At 44.0% G+C, this 21,812-nt stretch overlaps 4 non-coding genes across 4 annotated transcripts; all 4 read right to left on the bottom strand.

Moving 5' to 3' along the window:
• Window positions 1-2,583: 2,583 nt before the first annotated feature.
• Window positions 2,584-2,657, bottom strand: TRNAN-GUU (transfer RNA asparagine (anticodon GUU)). The gene has a single exon. It is a non-coding gene; the product is annotated as a tRNA-Asn (tRNA).
• Window positions 2,658-4,857: 2,200 nt separating this feature from the next.
• Window positions 4,858-4,930, bottom strand: TRNAV-CAC (transfer RNA valine (anticodon CAC)). Its single transcript has one exon. It is a non-coding gene; the product is annotated as a tRNA-Val (tRNA).
• An 8,170-nt stretch (window positions 4,931-13,100) lies between these two features.
• TRNAN-GUU (transfer RNA asparagine (anticodon GUU)) lies at window positions 13,101-13,174 on the bottom strand. The gene has a single exon. It is a non-coding gene; the product is annotated as a tRNA-Asn (tRNA).
• A 2,200-nt stretch (window positions 13,175-15,374) lies between these two features.
• On the bottom strand, window positions 15,375-15,447 carry TRNAV-CAC (transfer RNA valine (anticodon CAC)). The gene has a single exon. It is a non-coding gene; the product is annotated as a tRNA-Val (tRNA).
• Window positions 15,448-21,812: the final 6,365 nt, after the last annotated feature.

The raw sequence follows: 21,812 nt of genomic DNA, 5'->3' as shown, positions 1-21,812 counted from the left end.
GTTTAGAGGCCTAATTTGTCTATTCTCTCCCAAGGAAGAGAAAGTATATTGTTTTGCTTCTGAGAAAATATATTTAAAGGGAAAAAAATTCATCAAACTAGTGGGCATTATTTAAGGTGAAAGCAGAGGCAATGATATGTTTTAACAGCAACTGACAGTGAGGGAAACACAATGAAATAAGTAAGCCACATTAGGTCCTTGAAGGAAGCTCATTAATGAAAATCGGAGTAATTCTGTGATATGCTTTTGAGTCTCCAGGGTATGTGTCTGTGCATGAAGTCATTGTCCTATGCTTTTGAGTCTCCAGGGTATGTATCTGTGCATGAAGTCATTGCTCCTCATCCATTTTTATTAGCGACCGAACTGGCTTACAGTTCTGGAAGGTTTAAATCTTGATTTGTAGGGTTGTCACAAGTGCTCAGGCTGCTGACTTTGTTGCTTGTTTGTAATGATATGTCTCTCCTCTGCTTTCTGTCGTCTGATTTCAGCAATCCCTGAAGGACGCTTGTTTGAATTTTTTCAGTTATTTAGGAACTTGAGTATACCAATGAAAGAAAGCTGCCTATTCCGTGCTAAAAATTCAACATTCTTCCTGTATTAATCCCCCTTATTTTTTTTTTAAACATCTTTATTGAAGTATAATTGCTTTACAATGGTGTGTTAGTTTCTGCTTTATAACAAAGTGAATCAGTTATACATATACATATGTTCCCATATCTCTTCCCTCTTGCATCTCCCTCCCTCCCACCCTCCCTATCCCACCCCTCTAGGTGGTCACAAAGCACCGAGCTGATCTCCCTGTGCTATGCGGCTGCTTCCCACTAGCTATCTATTTTACATTTGGTAGTGTATATATGTCCATGACACTCTCTCACCCTGTCACATCTCACCCCTCCCCCTCCCCATATCCTCAAGTCCATTCTCTAGTAGGTCTGTGTCTTTATTCCCGTCTTGCCACTAGGTTCTTCATGACCTTTTTTTTCCCCCTTAGATTCCATATATATGTGTTAGCATACTGTATTTCTTTTTCTCTTTCTGACTTACTTCACTCTGTATGACAGACTCTAACTCCATCCACCTCATTACAAATACCTCCATTTCATTTCTTTTTATGGCTGAGTAATATTCCATTGTATATATGTGCCACATCTTCTTTATCCATTCATCCGATGATGGACACCTAGGTTGCTTCCATGTCCTGGCTATTGTAAACAGAGCTGCAATGAATATTTTGGTACATGACTCTTTCTGAATTATGGTTTTCTCAGGGTATATGCCCAGTAGTGGGATTGCTGGGTCGTATGGTAGTTCTATTTTTAGTTTTTTAAGGAACCTCCATACTGTTCTCCATAGTGGCTGTATCAATTTACAGTCCCACCAACAGTGCAAGAGTGTTCCCTTTTCTCCACACCCTCTCCAGCATTTATTGTTTCTAGATTTTTTGATGATGGCCATTCTGACTGGTGTGAGATGATACCTCATTGTAGTTTTGATTTGCATTTCTCTAATGATTAATGATGTTGAGCATTCTTTCACGTGTCTGTTGGCAATCTGTATATCTTCTTTGGAGAAATGTCTATCTAGGTCTTCTGCCCATTTTTGGATTGGGTTGTTTGTTTTTTTGTTATTGAGCTGCATGAGCTGCTTGTAAATCTTGGAGATTAATCCTTTGTCAGTTGCTTCATTTGCAAATATTTTCTCCCATTCTGAGGGTTGTCTTTTGGTCTTGTTTATGGTTTCCTTTGCTGTGCAGAAGCTTTTAAGTTTCATTAGGTCCCATTTGTTTATTTGTGTTTTTATTTCCATTTCTCTAGGAGCTGGGTCAAAAAGGATCTTGCTGTGGTTTATGTAATAGAGTGTTCTGCCTATGTTTTCCTCTAAGAGTCTGATAGTGTCTGGCCTTACACTTAGGTCTTTAATCCATTTTGAGTTTATTTTTGTGTATGGTGTCAGGGAGTGTTCTAATTTCATACTTTTACATGTACCTGTCCAATTTTCCCAGCACCACTTATTGAAGAGGCTGTCTTTTCTCCACTGTATATGCTTGCCTCCTTTATCAAAGATAAGGTGACCATATGTGCGTGGGCTTATCTCTGGGCTTTCTATCCTGTTCCATTGATCTATATTTCTGTTTTGGTGCCAGTACCAAACTGTCTTGATTACTGTAGCTTTGTAATATAGTCTGAAGTCAGGGAGCCTGTTAATCCCCCTTATTAATGCTGAGTTCCTTAGGAGGGAACCATTGCATATTAAGATCATCCTTATTGTAGATATTACAGCTTTGCAGTTATTGACAAGGGTTGACTGGGCCCACGTGGTTTTTAGCAAATAGTGGAAAGACAAGAGGTGGACAGCTTCTCACTGCTGCGGTGTCACATACCGGGAAATACCAGAATCCTCAGGACAAGCCTCAGACAAAAAAGACTATCCGGGATAGGACCCCGAATGCAGTTCGGTAAACTTTGCGGGAGCAGATGTACAGGTGATAATCAGCATGGAACACCTGGAATGGTAATCAGCATGGAACACTTGGAATGGTAATCAGCACGGAAAACGCTGAATGGGTTCTAAAACCTCTCCCACCGTCCCTGGGTGGGCTCGAACCACCAGCCTTTCGATTAACAGCCGAACGCGCTAACCCATTGCGCCACAGAGACAGCAGCACGCCGCTCTTCTGGCCTCTCTATGGAGTAGACACTTACCAATTCCTAGGTTGTGCCGCCTTTCTCGCAGGAAAACGGTACCAGTTCCAAAGCTTCGGGAAAACGGAAAGTTTAGAGCAGCCGATCGCACTGGACCTGAGACTGGGGCGAGGTCAGGAAAAGACAACACTAAGCACTATTATCATAGGGCAGCCACCCATGCAGACAATTCTGACAAGCACTTGAGAATACTCCCCCCTCCCTTGGACGCATTTCCCATCTGGTCCTCTCATCCTCCCACTCACTACAGGGAAGGATTCGTCCCCTTTGTGTCCTGTCAGAACCCTTTACGCTCCGTGCAGGGCACAGAGATCCAGGCCACAGCCAAGGGGCAGCTGCACTTCCCAGAAGGGCCTTTCCCGAGGTAGGCGGTTCCAGCGCTCAGGCTGACCCGAGACCCCACTGCCCGCCAAGGCAACCGGGAAGGAGACCGGAGGGCAGCCGGTCCGGGGGGATTCCTACTAGCACAGAACGTGCCTGGCCTGCACTTCGGGGGCGGGGGGGAGCTGAATAAAACTCCTCCTGAAGCTTCTCTACAGCCTGAAGAGAACGGATTTCAGGTTCCTGAAAGGGCAAGGGGGCCTCCTCGCGAGGACAGAGGCTTCCCCTGGTCTTGGAGGACAAGTCCCGCAGAAGCTGCCTTTCAGAGACACGCCAAACGAAAGGAGCAATCTTGAGTGGAGATGTCTGCAAGGAGCTCTCAAGTGGTGTCGCCATTCTTATATACGGAGAGAGAGTGAGAAACCCAACGTGGGAAAATGTTTACTGTGCACTTACGTACAGAATATACGATGTTATTACTCTTGCAACTTTCTTGTATGTTTCAAAGGGCTTTGGTTTGGGTTCTTAATGAATGTTTGGAACTCGAGTCCCCGATTCTCTTGGGATGAGAACGCGGTAAATAAGACTTCGGGTTTGTACCATGCAGGGAGAAAAGAGCCGAGGCGAGAGCCGGCCAGCCCAGGCTGTTCCTTACATCTCACGTCCTCCAGCCTGCGCGACGTCAAGGACCCTGAGGCCGGGACTCAGCGGCATTTGGGGACTCAGTGCAGAAGCTCTTCTGCATCTGAACCTTGAAGCAAAACACAGCTCTGGTCGGGGCAGGAAGAGGAAGACTCCTGCCAGTGGAGACGCTGAAGGGGAAAAAAAGAAAAAAAAAAAATGTTTACAAAGGCTTCCCTGACCGGGAATCGAACCCGGGCCGCAGCGGTGAAAGCGCCGAATCCTAGCCACTAGACCACCAGGGAACCATTGAGGAGCCCCGACGTAGCGTCTCCAGATGCAAATGGTAAAAGTCAAGATTAAACTTCAGAGACCCGGAGCGCAGGAACGGAGATTTCCCAGAAGCCCAGGGCTGAATGCAGCTGTGCAAGGCTCCCAGCCCTTGCCCGGCTGCTCATCACCCTTCGCCTCTCCGGTCTTGGGCGACGCCTTGGGCCCTGAGACAGGACCCAAGGTCCGTCCTGCTCTAGCTTCAGCGCTGTGTGCTGCCGAGCCAAGGTCCTGCTCTCTTTCTGAACCTCGCTTTTCCCTTGAGTCAGGTGCCGACTGGGATGTCAGCAGGTGATGGGCGGATCCGTCCACTTCCTGATCTCTGCCCTGGCTCTGGGGGCTCTCCTGGAGACGGCACCGGTACGGGCTCCTTCCCCTCCGCGACCGGCTCAATTCGTGGAGCCTGACGTTGTTCATTTCTGTGTCTTTGGCTCGGGTCCCCGGTGCACAGTTGGGTTCGGTCTCTTTTGTTGCGTCACGCAAATCAAACTGTTGCGTACGTGTGCCGAGGTGGGGGAAAGCCAAGTGTGCTTCACAGGGATGAACTCCTTGGTTTTCGGAGACATAACTCGTGTGAACCCGTGGAAGAGGTTTAGGCGCCTGCTTAGTAGGTGAGGGGATTTCCGGATGTAAAAATGACCCGAAGTCAGCCTGGTCCTTTGCCCACTTGGATTAGCTGGCTGTGGCCTGCCCTCCGCAGTGCCTCAGAGCAGAGAAAGGAGGGCGGGTTCCTGGTGCTGAGCAGGCTCTCAGGCAGTAAGCGAACTCCTGCCCTGTACCTTGGGGATGGAAACTGAGGCTGCGCCCGCTGCCTCACCCCCTGCCTTTCGCCCGTTTGGGTTTTTTGAATGGGAAGGTAAAAACTTCAGAAAGGAAGGACGTTTGTTTCCGCCCGGTTTCGAACCGGGGACCTTTCGCGTGTGAGGCGAACGTGATAACCGCTACACTACGGAAACACGGCGGGTGCTACCGCCTTAGTGGCACGTCCCTGAAATCCGTAGGTCCTGCCACCACTATCCTAGTCGCCAACTTTTTCAACTGAAGAATGAACCTTGAAGCCCCGAGATCTCTCAGGCAAGGAGACTGCGGCTTCCGAGAGGCCCTGCTTTCAGGGTTCCTCGCCGGCCCCGAAGGGAGGACCCCCGAGCCTCCCACAGCCGGCCTTCGGGCTCCCGCACCGACCGCAGAGTCCGCGGATCCACGGCTGTGCCCCCGAGTGCAGGGGTCGCCCCCGCTGCCGACTCCTCAGCTCCCAGAAGCCGCGGGAGCCGGGGCTTCGGGCAAGTGCCCTTTGGGCCTAAGGGGAAAAGGTAGAGAAGTAGGTTCACTCCAGTGAGCTTCTCTCTCTCTGGAGCGGATCCTGTGGGTCCTAGCTGCATTTCTCCAAAGCCTGCAAACAGAATTCCTTTCATCCAGACTTGATTGAGTCGTTTTCAGGGTGAATGCTAGCTTGCTACAAACACTCCGTCGTACCTGAAGGAGGAAATCTACAACTTCCAGGTAAATTCTCTTTTCTTCCTTTGATTTCTTCAAACAACAACAACCAAAAAGACAGGTCACTGGTACACACTTGCACTTTTCTTATAATACTTAACGTAAGTCTGACTATCTATGAAAAGCTCTTGCTGTAGAAACATGTGCAAGAGATCGTCTACCATGAGCTAAACGATCGTCATGCCTGCCCAAGGTCCAAGAATCTGATGAAGCTGGATCCAGTCCCCCACTGCCTTTCGATCACCGGTTAGATCACCGTCCAAACCAACCAATTTTCCAGATGCAGGTCACTAATATGAGGGAGAAGAGGTCAGCTAAACATTTAAACAATCGCAATTTGTTCTGGGGCATGTTGAAAGTCAGCAGTGGTACAGTTAGAAGGGGAAATAAAAGACTTCATGATAACGATAATACCAGCTTTCTCGAGCTTTACTCAGTGACCAGCACTGTTCCTCAGTGCTTTACTGTGGAATAACTTACTAAGTCCACATAACAACCCTGGAAGATAGTGTAGGACTTTACCACCCCTTGTTGCAGATGAGAACACTGAGGCACTGAAAAGCTGAGCTAACCTTTCCAGGGTCTCACCCCCGTGACAGTGAGAGCCAGCACTCAGACCCAGGCAGTTTGCCTCCAGAGCCCCTCCCCTTGGCCACCATGCTCACGGGTAACTGAGAAAACTTCACTGAGATTTGCATCCCTTCCTTGTTCAACCTCCAAGATTTCAAAAGGAAAAGAAGATTGAAAGGTAGGCCTACAAACCTCGCCAAACTCATTAATGAAATGAAGAAGAAGAGGAGAAAGAGTAAAGAGGACCATTGGAGAAGCAACGACGTTAGACGCAGAGAGAATGACGATGAGTTTGTTAAACACATACTAACTGGAAACTGTCTATTTAAAGACTAAGAAGGACCTATCTTCCAACCATTTAAGGCCTAAACTTTCCCTTTCCATGGCAGTCTCCACCCAAGAATAGATTTCAAAGCTACCAACATAGTGTATACAGATGTGAATATGAAAATCATACTTCAACATTAGTAGTAAAGAGATTATTTTTTGACTTTTAAAAAATTTTTTTATACAGCAGGTTCTTAATACTTATTTTATATATATTAGTGTATATATGTCAATCCCAATCTCCCAACGCATCCCACCACCACCAACCCCTCTGCCGCTTTCCCCCCGTTGGGGGTCCATATGTTTGTTCTCGACATCTGTGTCTCTCTTTCTGCCCTGCAAGCCGGGTCATCTGAACCATTTTTCTAGGTTCCACAGATATGCGTTAATATACGATATTTGTTTTTCTCTTTCTGACTTACTTCAAGTAGTAAAGAGATTTTGAATGAGTTAGCTCACATGGTTACTAATAAAAATGGGAAACAGTTATTAGGATGTTGTCATTAAACAAAGACAGGATTTATAAAAGAGCCAGAAAAGAGAAGAGAGGAAACACACACACACACGCACACACAAACAAAGCCTGAGAAAGGGGGGTTTTCCCTTTCCTAGAGGAACAGATAGCTGAAAGCCATCAAACAGCTACTCTGGACGGGTTAATCTAGTGAAGTTCCGAACTAATCAGGTAAACGCTTTTGGCTATGTGTGGATGCTCAAAACTTCTTGAGAGTTCAGTGGTGAAATGCATGTGGCGGCTTTTCTTTGTGTACTACCTGCCAGTGTCCCCCTTTGGCACCTGTGAGTTAAGCCTAATTGAACTACTTTCCTCATCAGAATTTCTCAATTTCATATACCCCACCCCCTTCCTTGACTCATATTTATTCTTCAAAGAGCAGATTTGGTCATGAACACTTGATTCTCTCTTTGACACAGTATTAACAGTGGAATGTCAGCTTAAGGTAATGGTTGTGAGCAGCACATGAGTAAGTAGTCAGATATCCGATAGTGAAGGGAAGCCAAAAATCTGAGGACAGCAAACATATCATAGTAACTACTTTGAACTTACTTTCCCTCCTAGCCCAGGACAAAGCAGAAGAAAAAGTATCAACATCACTTTAACAGTAACCGAGTGGCATTAAACTTTTTAAAAATGAGGCATAATATGCATAAAGTACAAAGAGTGTACAGTTCCCAAACCATTACCAGTGTACACCAACCTGAATAACTGCTGAAGCAACCTGAATAACTAAGGTATGGAAAATTACCAGACCACAGAAGGCTTCCTCATGACTCTTCCCATGCAAGAGCTCAGAGTAATCACACACATACCCCTCCCAACCTCTCTGCCTGTTACTTTCACATAAATTGAATCACGGGGCATGCACTGGGTTTGGGGGGATGGAGGGGCATGGGTCTGACTTCTTTCACTCACCATTATGTCTATGAAATTTAACCCTATTTTTCACGTAGTTCTTTGTCTCTGTGTGTATTCCTTGTGAGAATATAACTCGACATAGTTTTCTACTGTTGGACATTTCAGTTGTTTCCAGTTGAGGATATTCTGAAATGGTACGAACATTTCTTTATGACTTTTGGTGGACATACACATTTTCCTAGGGCACCCCATTCCAAGAGAATAATGCCAGTGTTGACTTTCAAAATAATACTTTTGGGGGCTTCCCTGGTTGCGCATTGGTTAAGAATCTGCCTGCCAAGGCAGGGGACACGGGGTCGAGCCCTGTTCCGGGAAGATCCCACATGCTGTGGAGCAACTAAGCCCGTGCGCCCCAACTACTGAGCCTACTCTCTAGAGCCCGTGAGCCACAACTACTGAGCCCTCATGCCACAACTACTGACGCCTGCCCGCCTAGAGCCCATGTTCCGCAACAAGAGAAGCCACCACAATGAAGCGTAGCCCCCAGTCACTGCAACTAGAGAAAACCCTCGCCCAGCAACGAAGACCCAACGCAGCCAAAAACAAATAAACAAAATACATTTTAAAAATTTATAAAAATAAAAATATGTAAAAGTTGGGGGGTTTTTTGTTTTTTGTTTTTTTCCAGCAGAAAGGGTTTATTCAGGAATAGCGGGAGAATTGCAATTCAGGACAAGCAAGCTATAGCAAAAGCCATAGGCAAGTCCCACAAACAAAGGAGAGGAAGGAAACTTACTTTACAGAGAAAGAGGAGGAAGCTGAGGGAGGTTGTTTTGAACCCAAGTCCATTGGAGAAAAGTGAAAGTTCAGGGTGATGATGGTTTCTCATTGCCAAGTTGCTGAATTCTTGCAGGAGATGCAACGAATATGTTTTTCTGTTGGGGCCTGTAATCGATGATTCTTGCTGTTGATGCTTCTTCTGTTTGGGTTTGTAATTGACGATACTTCCTGTCTTTGAACTTGAGTGGTACCCCATGAGAGCTCCCACTTCTGGTCTCCCGACTTCATTTGAGTGACGTTTCCCTTTATTAGTTTTCAAACCTGTCACAAGGAATTTTGAATTTTCTATTTTCATCTATGTGAATGTTTTAGGAGACTTATTACGTCAAAATATTATCATTACAACCTGTGGCCCTAGCAACTTTCAAGTGTTCAGTAGCTACATGTGGCTTGTACCTATCATATTGGAGAGCACAGGTCAAAGGTATAGCACAGCTAAAAGTACGATTTCTGGGCCACAGCATATAACTGTGTATGCATGACCCTCAGTGGATGCTGCCAAATTTTTTTCCAACCTGTGGAACTTTTGTATATCTTTTCCAGAAATGAATAAGAATTTCCAGTGCTCTCCATCCTGTCAACATTTGGTTTTGTTTGTCCTTTTTTTTAAAAAAGTAAGCTTTATTGAGGTGTAATTTACATAGTAAAATCTGCCAACATTAGATTATTCTACATTCTTTTCAATGATATCATGTCTTTGCCAAGCTGGATTTTGGTGCTTGCTGTGATGAAAAGCAAGTGCCATGCAAAAAGTGAATGTGTAACAAGAAGCAAGGAGGCGCTTTGAGAAGGTTTCAGAAGCTGTGCAGTGCGCAGCATGAAGGTTATGATTCTGACGTGTCAGAGCAGTGAAAACACAAGCCACTCTACTGAACTTTTGTCAAGGGAACACATAAGAATAGCCACAGCACCAGCCACAAACCTACAACATATAGAAATATATGTGAACCCAGAAAACAACAGCATTCCCCAACGAAAGCACTGTTGTCAACCGACCTATCATGAAATTAGGGCAAACGGGAAGGACGAAGACAGAGAGAATTTGCAGGCCACCAAAGATGATTCGTTAATTAAATCAATTTAATGATAGTCAAAGGATTAAAGTTAACTCTAGATCTTGAACTTGTAATTTAAGCTGACACATGTTGGACCATGAGAATGTTGGAATCATATATTGGTATATATGGAATCATATATTAGATGACGCCTAAAAATATTTACCAAAAATTGTAAGTGGAATAATTGAGTCGTCTGGTTCCTAGAATTACAAGTATTCATTCCTCTTTAAAGAAATTAGTATATTTAATGTACTTGACTAGTGTATTTAATATACTTCAACACATAAATTTAAATTTTTAGTCGTTGAAAACTTATTGGATACGTTTGCTTATTTAACCAGTACAACCAGTACAGGAAATTTAGGAAGTCCAACGTAACTCAGATTTTCAAGCCAAAATAAAGCCAAGACTTATATAACAGTATATTATACCACCACTCTTTTCTACATCATAACATAATCTGAAAATACATATATAGTCGTTTTTAGACCAAAATTATTAAACCAATCTAATTTTTCTGAGTAACCTCGATAAAAGCACACGACAGGACATAAACATTTTAAATGTCATTATATATAAAATGTATAAATTATTTAAATTGCTTCAAAGTATTAAGGGTCATCTTTGTAATCAATTTCATTTCGTTTCTCACTGTTGTTCCGAGTAATCAAGACCATTAATTTAATCTACAGCTAAATCTGTTATTGTTCCTTGTCACCAATTCAACAACAAAATTTTTCCTTATAGAAATACCACATTGAAAGCATAAGTGGTAAAGCATTCTTCCCAGAAATTCTTAATTTTCTTATTTTAAATTTATACAGGTGATTATTACTTTCCTGAAATTAATTGGGGAATTAATTTTTAATTAATTTAAATGTTTAGAGGCCTAATTTGTCTATTCTCTCCCAAGGAAGAGAAAGTATATTGTTTTGCTTCTGAGAAAATATATTTAAAGGGAAAAAAATTCATCAAACTAGTGGGCATTATTTAAGGTGAAAGCAGAGGCAATGATATGTTTTAACAGCAACTGACAGTGAGGGAAACACAATGAAATAAGTAAGCCACATTAGGTCCTTGAAGGAAGCTCATTAATGAAAATCGGAGTAATTCTGTGATATGCTTTTGAGTCTCCAGGGTATGTGTCTGTGCATGAAGTCATTGTCCTATGCTTTTGAGTCTCCAGGGTATGTATCTGTGCATGAAGTCATTGCTCCTCATCCATTTTTATTAGCGACCGAACTGGCTTACAGTTCTGGAAGGTTTAAATCTTGATTTGTAGGGTTGTCACAAGTGCTCAGGCTGCTGACTTTGTTGCTTGTTTGTAATGATATGTCTCTCCTCTGCTTTCTGTCGTCTGATTTCAGCAATCCCTGAAGGACGCTTGTTTGAATTTTTTCAGTTATTTAGGAACTTGAGTATACCAATGAAAGAAAGCTGCCTATTCCGTGCTAAAAATTCAACATTCTTCCTGTATTAATCCCCCTTATTTTTTTTTTAAACATCTTTATTGAAGTATAATTGCTTTACAATGGTGTGTTAGTTTCTGCTTTATAACAAAGTGAATCAGTTATACATATACATATGTTCCCATATCTCTTCCCTCTTGCATCTCCCTCCCTCCCACCCTCCCTATCCCACCCCTCTAGGTGGTCACAAAGCACCGAGCTGATCTCCCTGTGCTATGCGGCTGCTTCCCACTAGCTATCTATTTTACATTTGGTAGTGTATATATGTCCATGACACTCTCTCACCCTGTCACATCTCACCCCTCCCCCTCCCCATATCCTCAAGTCCATTCTCTAGTAGGTCTGTGTCTTTATTCCCGTCTTGCCACTAGGTTCTTCATGACCTTTTTTTTCCCCCTTAGATTCCATATATATGTGTTAGCATACTGTATTTCTTTTTCTCTTTCTGACTTACTTCACTCTGTATGACAGACTCTAACTCCATCCACCTCATTACAAATACCTCCATTTCATTTCTTTTTATGGCTGAGTAATATTCCATTGTATATATGTGCCACATCTTCTTTATCCATTCATCCGATGATGGACACCTAGGTTGCTTCCATGTCCTGGCTATTGTAAACAGAGCTGCAATGAATATTTTGGTACATGACTCTTTCTGAATTATGGTTTTCTCAGGGTATATGCCCAGTAGTGGGATTGCTGGGTCATATGGTAGTTCTATTTTTAGTTTTTTAAGGAACCTCCATACTGTTCTCCATAGTGGCTGTATCAATTTACATTCCCACCAACAGTGCAAGAGTGTTCCCTTTTCTCTACACCCTCTCCAGCATTTATTGTTTCTAGATTTTTTGATGATGGCCATTCTGACCGGTGTGAGATGATACCTCATTGTAGTTTTGATTTGCATTTCTCTAATGATTAATGATGTTGAGCATTCTTTCATGTGTCTGTTGTCAATCTGTATCTCTTCTTTGGAGAAATGTCTATTTAGGTCTTCTGCCCATTTTTGGATTGGGTTGTTTGTTTTTTTGTTATTGAGCTGCATGAGCTGCTTGTAAATCTTGGAGATTAATCCTTTGTCCGTTGCTTCATTTGCAAATATTTTCTCCCATTCTGAGGGTTGTCTTTTGGTCTTGTTTATGGTTTCTTTTGCTGTGCAAAAGCTTTTAAGTTTCATTAGGTCCCATTTGTTTATTTGTGTTTTTATTTCCATTTCTCTAGGACCTGGGTCAAAAAGGATCTTGCTGTGACTTATGTCATACAGTGTTCTGCCTATGTTTTCCTCTAAGAGTTTGATAGTGTCTGGCCTTACACTTAGGTCTTTAATCCATTTTGAGTTTATTTTTGTGTATGGTGTTAGGGAGTGTTCTAATTTCATACTTTTACATGTACCTGTCCAATTTTCCCAGCACCACTTATTGAAGAGGCTGTCTTTTCTCCACTGTATATGCTTGCCTCCTTTATCAAAGATAAGGTGACCATATGTGCGTGGGCTTATCTCTGGGCTTTCTATCCTGTTCCATTGATCTATATTTCTGTTTTGGTGCCAGTACCAAACTGTCTTGATTACTGTAGCTTTGTAATATAGTCTGAAGTCAGGGAGCCTGTTAATCCCCCTTATTAATGCTGAGTTCCTTAGGAGGGAACCATTGCATATTAAGATCATCCTTATTGTAGATATTACAGCTTTGCAGTTATTGACAAGGGTTGACTGGGCCCACGTGGTTTTTAGCAAATAGTGGAAAGACAAGAGGTGGACAGCTTCTCACTGCTGCGGTGTCACATACCGGGAAATACCAGAATCCTCAGGACAAGCCTCAGACAAAAAAGACTATCCGGGATAGGACCCCGAATGCAGTTCGGTAAACTTTGCGGGAGCAGATGTACAGGTGATAATCAGCATGGAACACCTGGAATGGTAATCAGCATGGAACACTTGGAATGGTAATCAGCACGGAAAACGCTGAATGGGTTCTAAAACCTCTCCCACCGTCCCTGGGTGGGCTCGAACCACCAGCCTTTCGATTAACAGCCGAACGCGCTAACCCATTGCGCCACAGAGACAGCAGCACGCCGCTCTTCTGGCCTCTCTATGGAGTAGACACTTACCAATTCCTAGGTTGTGCCGCCTTTCTCGCAGGAAAACGGTACCAGTTCCAAAGCTTCGGGAAAACGGAAAGTTTAGAGCAGCCGATCGCACTGGACCTGAGACTGGGGCGAGGTCAGGAAAAGACAACACTAAGCACTATTATCATAGGGCAGCCACCCATGCAGACAATTCTGACAAGCACTTGAGAATACTCCCCCCTCCCTTGGACGCATTTCCCATCTGGTCCTCTCATCCTCCCACTCACTACAGGGAAGGATTCGTCCCCTTTGTGTCCTGTCAGAACCCTTTACGCTCCGTGCAGGGCACAGAGATCCAGGCCACAGCCAAGGGGCAGCTGCACTTCCCAGAAGGGCCTTTCCCGAGGTAGGCGGTTCCAGCGCTCAGGCTGACCCGAGACCCCACTGCCCGCCAAGGCAACCGGGAAGGAGACCGGAGGGCAGCCGGTCCGGGGGGATTCCTACTAGCACAGAACGTGCCTGGCCTGCACTTCGGGGGCGGGGGGGAGCTGAATAAAACTCCTCCTGAAGCTTCTCTACAGCCTGAAGAGAACGGATTTCAGGTTCCTGAAAGGGCAAGGGGGCCTCCTCGCGAGGACAGAGGCTTCCCCTGGTCTTGGAGGACAAGTCCCGCAGAAGCTGCCTTTCAGAGACACGCCAAACGAAAGGAGCAATCTTGAGTGGAGATGTCTGCAAGGAGCTCTCAAGTGGTGTCGCCATTCTTATATACGGAGAGAGAGTGAGAAACCCAACGTGGGAAAATGTTTACTGTGCACTTACGTACAGAATATACGATGTTATTACTCTTGCAACTTTCTTGTATGTTTCAAAGGGCTTTGGTTTGGGTTCTTAATGAATGTTTGGAACTCGAGTCCCCGATTCTCTTGGGATGAGAACGCGGTAAATAAGACTTCGGGTTTGTACCATGCAGGGAGAAAAGAGCCGAGGCGAGAGCCGGCCAGCCCAGGCTGTTCCTTACATCTCACGTCCTCCAGCCTGCGCGACGTCAAGGACCCTGAGGCCGGGACTCAGCGGCATTTGGGGACTCAGTGCAGAAGCTCTTCTGCATCTGAACCTTGAAGCAAAACACAGCTCTGGTCGGGGCAGGAAGAGGAAGACTCCTGCCAGTGGAGACGCTGAAGGGGAAAAAAAGAAAAAAAAAAAATGTTTACAAAGGCTTCCCTGACCGGGAATCGAACCCGGGCCGCAGCGGTGAAAGCGCCGAATCCTAGCCACTAGACCACCAGGGAACCATTGAGGAGCCCCGACGTAGCGTCTCCAGATGCAAATGGTAAAAGTCAAGATTAAACTTCAGAGACCCGGAGCGCAGGAACGGAGATTTCCCAGAAGCCCAGGGCTGAATGCAGCTGTGCAAGGCTCCCAGCCCTTGCCCGGCTGCTCATCACCCTTCGCCTCTCCGGTCTTGGGCGACGCCTTGGGCCCTGAGACAGGACCCAAGGTCCGTCCTGCTCTAGCTTCAGCGCTGTGTGCTGCCGAGCCAAGGTCCTGCTCTCTTTCTGAACCTCGCTTTTCCCTTGAGTCAGGTGCCGACTGGGATGTCAGCAGGTGATGGGCGGATCCGTCCACTTCCTGATCTCTGCCCTGGCTCTGGGGGCTCTCCTGGAGACGGCACCGGTACGGGCTCCTTCCCCTCCGCGACCGGCTCAATTCGTGGAGCCTGACGTTGTTCATTTCTGTGTCTTTGGCTCGGGTCCCCGGTGCACAGTTGGGTTCGGTCTCTTTTGTTGCGTCACGCAAATCAAACTGTTGCGTACGTGTGCCGAGGTGGGGGAAAGCCAAGTGTGCTTCACAGGGATGAACTCCTTGGTTTTCGGAGACATAACTCGTGTGAACCCGTGGAAGAGGTTTAGGCGCCTGCTTAGTAGGTGAGGGGATTTCCGGATGTAAAAATGACCCGAAGTCAGCCTGGTCCTTTGCCCACTTGGATTAGCTGGCTGTGGCCTGCCCTCCGCAGTGCCTCAGAGCAGAGAAAGGAGGGCGGGTTCCTGGTGCTGAGCAGGCTCTCAGGCAGTAAGCGAACTCCTGCCCTGTACCTTGGGGATGGAAACTGAGGCTGCGCCCGCTGCCTCACCCCCTGCCTTTCGCCCGTTTGGGTTTTTTGAATGGGAAGGTAAAAACTTCAGAAAGGAAGGACGTTTGTTTCCGCCCGGTTTCGAACCGGGGACCTTTCGCGTGTGAGGCGAACGTGATAACCGCTACACTACGGAAACACGGCGGGTGCTACCGCCTTAGTGGCACGTCCCTGAAATCCGTAGGTCCTGCCACCACTATCCTAGTCGCCAACTTTTTCAACTGAAGAATGAACCTTGAAGCCCCGAGATCTCTCAGGCAAGGAGACTGCGGCTTCCGAGAGGCCCTGCTTTCAGGGTTCCTCGCCGGCCCCGAAGGGAGGACCCCCGAGCCTCCCACAGCCGGCCTTCGGGCTCCCGCACCGACCGCAGAGTCCGCGGATCCACGGCTGTGCCCCCGAGTGCAGGGGTCGCCCCCGCTGCCGACTCCTCAGCTCCCAGAAGCCGCGGGAGCCGGGGCTTCGGGCAAGTGCCCTTTGGGCCTAAGGGGAAAAGGTAGAGAAGTAGGTTCACTCCAGTGAGCTTCTCTCTCTCTGGAGCGGATCCTGTGGGTCCTAGCTGCATTTCTCCAAAGCCTGCAAACAGAATTCCTTTCATCCAGACTTGATTGAGTCGTTTTCAGGGTGAATGCTAGCTTGCTACAAACACTCCGTCGTACCTGAAGGAGGAAATCTACAACTTCCAGGTAAATTCTCTTTTCTTCCTTTGATTTCTTCAAACAACAACAACCAAAAAGACAGGTCACTGGTACACACTTGCACTTTTCTTATAATACTTAACGTAAGTCTGACTATCTATGAAAAGCTCTTGCTGTAGAAACATGTGCAAGAGATCGTCTACCATGAGCTAAACGATCGTCATGCCTGCCCAAGGTCCAAGAATCTGATGAAGCTGGATCCAGTCCCCCACTGCCTTTCGATCACCGGTTAGATCACCGTCCAAACCAACCAATTTTCCAGATGCAGGTCACTAATATGAGGGAGAAGAGGTCAGCTAAACATTTAAACAATCGCAATTTGTTCTGGGGCATGTTGAAAGTCAGCAGTGGTACAGTTAGAAGGGGAAATAAAAGACTTCATGATAACGATAATACCAGCTTTCTCGAGCTTTACTCAGTGACCAGCACTGTTCCTCAGTGCTTTACTGTGGAATAACTTACTAAGTCCACATAACAACCCTGGAAGATAGTGTAGGACTTTACCACCCCTTGTTGCAGATGAGAACACTGAGGCACTGAAAAGCTGAGCTAACCTTTCCAGGGTCTCACCCCCGTGACAGTGAGAGCCAGCACTCAGACCCAGGCAGTTTGCCTCCAGAGCCCCTCCCCTTGGCCACCATGCTCACGGGTAACTGAGAAAACTTCACTGAGATTTGCATCCCTTCCTTGTTCAACCTCCAAGATTTCAAAAGGAAAAGAAGATTGAAAGGTAGGCCTACAAACCTCGCCAAACTCATTAATGAAATGAAGAAGAAGAGGAGAAAGAGTAAAGAGGACCATTGGAGAAGCAACGACGTTAGACGCAGAGAGAATGACGATGAGTTTGTTAAACACATACTAACTGGAAACTGTCTATTTAAAGACTAAGAAGGACCTATCTTCCAACCATTTAAGGCCTAAACTTTCCCTTTCCATGGCAGTCTCCACCCAAGAATAGATTTCAAAGCTACCAACATAGTGTATACAGATGTGAATATGAAAATCATACTTCAACATTAGTAGTAAAGAGATTATTTTTTGACTTTTAAAAAATTTTTTTATACAGCAGGTTCTTAATACTTATTTTATATATATTAGTGTATATATGTCAATCCCAATCTCCCAACGCATCCCACCACCACCAACCCCTCTGCCGCTTTCCCCCCGTTGGGGGTCCATATGTTTGTTCTCGACATCTGTGTCTCTCTTTCTGCCCTGCAAGCCGGGTCATCTGAACCATTTTTCTAGGTTCCACAGATATGCGTTAATATACGATATTTGTTTTTCTCTTTCTGACTTACTTCAAGTAGTAAAGAGATTTTGAATGAGTTAGCTCACATGGTTACTAATAAAAATGGGAAACAGTTATTAGGATGTTGTCATTAAACAAAGACAGGATTTATAAAAGAGCCAGAAAAGAGAAGAGAGGAAACACACACACACACGCACACACAAACAAAGCCTGAGAAAGGGGGGTTTTCCCTTTCCTAGAGGAACAGATAGCTGAAAGCCATCAAACAGCTACTCTGGACGGGTTAATCTAGTGAAGTTCCGAACTAATCAGGTAAACGCTTTTGGCTATGTGTGGATGCTCAAAACTTCTTGAGAGTTCAGTGGTGAAATGCATGTGGCGGCTTTTCTTTGTGTACTACCTGCCAGTGTCCCCCTTTGGCACCTGTGAGTTAAGCCTAATTGAACTACTTTCCTCATCAGAATTTCTCAATTTCATATACCCCACCCCCTTCCTTGACTCATATTTATTCTTCAAAGAGCAGATTTGGTCATGAACACTTGATTCTCTCTTTGACACAGTATTAACAGTGGAATGTCAGCTTAAGGTAATGGTTGTGAGCAGCACATGAGTAAGTAGTCAGATATCCGATAGTGAAGGGAAGCCAAAAATCTGAGGACAGCAAACATATCATAGTAACTACTTTGAACTTACTTTCCCTCCTAGCCCAGGACAAAGCAGAAGAAAAAGTATCAACATCACTTTAACAGTAACCGAGTGGCATTAAACTTTTTAAAAATGAGGCATAATATGCATAAAGTACAAAGAGTGTACAGTTCCCAAACCATTACCAGTGTACACCAACCTGAATAACTGCTGAAGCAACCTGAATAACTAAGGTATGGAAAATTACCAGACCACAGAAGGCTTCCTCATGACTCTTCCCATGCAAGAGCTCAGAGTAATCACACACATACCCCTCCCAACCTCTCTGCCTGTTACTTTCACATAAATTGAATCACGGGGCATGCACTGGGTTTGGGGGGATGGAGGGGCATGGGTCTGACTTCTTTCACTCACCATTATGTCTATGAAATTTAACCCTATTTTTCACGTAGTTCTTTGTCTCTGTGTGTATTCCTTGTGAGAATATAACTCGACATAGTTTTCTACTGTTGGACATTTCAGTTGTTTCCAGTTGAGGATATTCTGAAATGGTACGAACATTTCTTTATGACTTTTGGTGGACATACACATTTTCCTAGGGCACCCCATTCCAAGAGAATAATGCCAGTGTTGACTTTCAAAATAATACTTTTGGGGGCTTCCCTGGTTGCGCATTGGTTAAGAATCTGCCTGCCAAGGCAGGGGACACGGGGTCGAGCCCTGTTCCGGGAAGATCCCACATGCTGTGGAGCAACTAAGCCCGTGCGCCCCAACTACTGAGCCTACTCTCTAGAGCCCGTGAGCCACAACTACTGAGCCCTCATGCCACAACTACTGACGCCTGCCCGCCTAGAGCCCATGTTCCGCAACAAGAGAAGCCACCACAATGAAGCGTAGCCCCCAGTCACTGCAACTAGAGAAAACCCTCGCCCAGCAACGAAGACCCAACGCAGCCAAAAACAAATAAACAAAATACATTTTAAAAATTTATAAAAATAAAAATATGTAAAAGTTGGGGGGTTTTTTGTTTTTTGTTTTTTTCCAGCAGAAAGGGTTTATTCAGGAATAGCGGGAGAATTGCAATTCAGGACAAGCAAGCTATAGCAAAAGCCATAGGCAAGTCCCACAAACAAAGGAGAGGAAGGAAACTTACTTTACAGAGAAAGAGGAGGAAGCTGAGGGAGGTTGTTTTGAACCCAAGTCCATTGGAGAAAAGTGAAAGTTCAGGGTGATGATGGTTTCTCATTGCCAAGTTGCTGAATTCTTGCAGGAGATGCAACGAATATGTTTTTCTGTTGGGGCCTGTAATCGATGATTCTTGCTGTTGATGCTTCTTCTGTTTGGGTTTGTAATTGACGATACTTCCTGTCTTTGAACTTGAGTGGTACCCCATGAGAGCTCCCACTTCTGGTCTCCCGACTTCATTTGAGTGACGTTTCCCTTTATTAGTTTTCAAACCTGTCACAAGGAATTTTGAATTTTCTATTTTCATCTATGTGAATGTTTTAGGAGACTTATTACGTCAAAATATTATCATTACAACCTGTGGCCCTAGCAACTTTCAAGTGTTCAGTAGCTACATGTGGCTTGTACCTATCATATTGGAGAGCACAGGTCAAAGGTATAGCACAGCTAAAAGTACGATTTCTGGGCCACAGCATATAACTGTGTATGCATGACCCTCAGTGGATGCTGCCAAATTTTTTTCCAACCTGTGGAACTTTTGTATATCTTTTCCAGAAATGAATAAGAATTTCCAGTGCTCTCCATCCTGTCAACATTTGGTTTTGTTTGTCCTTTTTTTTAAAAAAGTAAGCTTTATTGAGGTGTAATTTACATAGTAAAATCTGCCAACATTAGATTATTCTACATTCTTTTCAATGATATCATGTCTTTGCCAAGCTGGATTTTGGTGCTTGCTGTGATGAAAAGCAAGTGCCATGCAAAAAGTGAATGTGTAACAAGAAGCAAGGAGGCGCTTTGAGAAGGTTTCAGAAGCTGTGCAGTGCGCAGCATGAAGGTTATGATTCTGACGTGTCAGAGCAGTGAAAACACAAGCCACTCTACTGAACTTTTGTCAAGGGAACACATAAGAATAGCCACAGCACCAGCCACAAACCTACAACATATAGAAATATATGTGAACCCAGAAAACAACAGCATTCCCCAACGAAAGCACTGTTGTCAACCGACCTATCATGAAATTAGGGCAAACGGGAAGGACGAAGACAGAGAGAATTTGCAGGCCACCAAAGATGATTCGTTAATTAAATCAATTTAATGATAGTCAAAGGATTAAAGTTAACTCTAGATCTTGAACTTGTAATTTAAGCTGACACATGTTGGACCATGAGAATGTTGGAATCATATATTGGTATATATGGAATCATATATTAGATGACGCCTAAAAATATTTACCAAAAATTGTAAGTGGAATAATTGAGTCGTCTGGTTCCTAGAATTACAAGTATTCATTCCTCTTTAAAGAAATTAGTATATTTAATGTACTTGACTAGTGTATTTAATATACTTCAACACATAAATTTAAATTTTTAGTCGTTGAAAACTTATTGGATACGTTTGCTTATTTAACCAGTACAACCAGTACAGGAAATTTAGGAAGTCCAACGTAACTCAGATTTTCAAGCCAAAATAAAGCCAAGACTTATATAACAGTATATTATACCACCACTCTTTTCTACATCATAACATAATCTGAAAATACATATATAGTCGTTTTTAGACCAAAATTATTAAACCAATCTAATTTTTCTGAGTAACCTCGATAAAAGCACACGACAGGACATAAACATTTTAAATGTCATTATATATAAAATGTATAAATTATTTAAATTGCTTCAAAGTATTAAGGGTCATCTTTGTAATCAATTTCATTTCGTTTCTCACTGTTGTTCCGAGTAATCAAGACCATTAATTTAATCTACAGCTAAATCTGTTATTGTTCCTTGTCACCAATTCAACAACAAAATTTTTCCTTATAGAAATACCACATTGAAAGCATAAGTGGTAAAGCATTCTTCCCAGAAATTCTTAATTTTCTTATTTTAAATTTATACAGGTGATTATTACTTTCCTGAAATTAATTGGGGAATTAATTTTTAATTAATTTAAATGTTTAGAGGCCTAATTTGTCTATTCTCTCCCAAGGAAGAGAAAGTATATTGTTTTGCTTCTGAGAAAATATATTTAAAGGGAAAAAAATTCATCAAACTAGTGGGCATTATTTAAGGTGAAAGCAGAGGCAATGATATGTTTTAACAGCAACTGACAGTGAGGGAAACACAATGAAATAAGTAAGCCACATTAGGTCCTTGAAGGAAGCTCATTAATGAAAATCGGAGTAATTCTGTGATATGCTTTTGAGTCTCCAGGGTATGTGTCTGTGCATGAAGTCATTGTCCTATGCTTTTGAGTCTCCAGGGTATGTATCTGTGCATGAAGTCATTGCTCCTCATCCATTTTTATTAGCGACCGAACTGGCTTACAGTTCTGGAAGGTTTAAATCTTGATTTGTAGGGTTGTCACAAGTGCTCAGGCTGCTGACTTTGTTGCTTGTTTGTAATGATATGTCTCTCCTCTGCTTTCTGTCGTCTGATTTCAGCAATCCCTGAAGGACGCTTGTTTGAATTTTTTCAGTTATTTAGGAACTTGAGTATACCAATGAAAGAAAGCTGCCTATTCCGTGCTAAAAATTCAACATTCTTCCTGTATTAATCCCCCTTATTTTTTTTTTAAACATCTTTATTGAAGTATAATTGCTTTACAATGGTGTGTTAGTTTCTGCTTTATAACAAAGTGAATCAGTTATACATATACATATGTTCCCATATCTCTTCCCTCTTGCATCTCCCTCCCTCCCACCCTCCCTATCCCACCCCTCTAGGTGGTCAC

This window comes from Eubalaena glacialis, chromosome 3, assembly GCF_028564815.1.
Source record: "Eubalaena glacialis isolate mEubGla1 chromosome 3, mEubGla1.1.hap2.+ XY, whole genome shotgun sequence".
Taxonomy (NCBI): domain Eukaryota; kingdom Metazoa; phylum Chordata; class Mammalia; order Artiodactyla; family Balaenidae; genus Eubalaena; species Eubalaena glacialis.
Note: the sequence above shows the minus strand (reverse complement) of the source record. Positions and strands in the feature narration are given on the sequence as shown.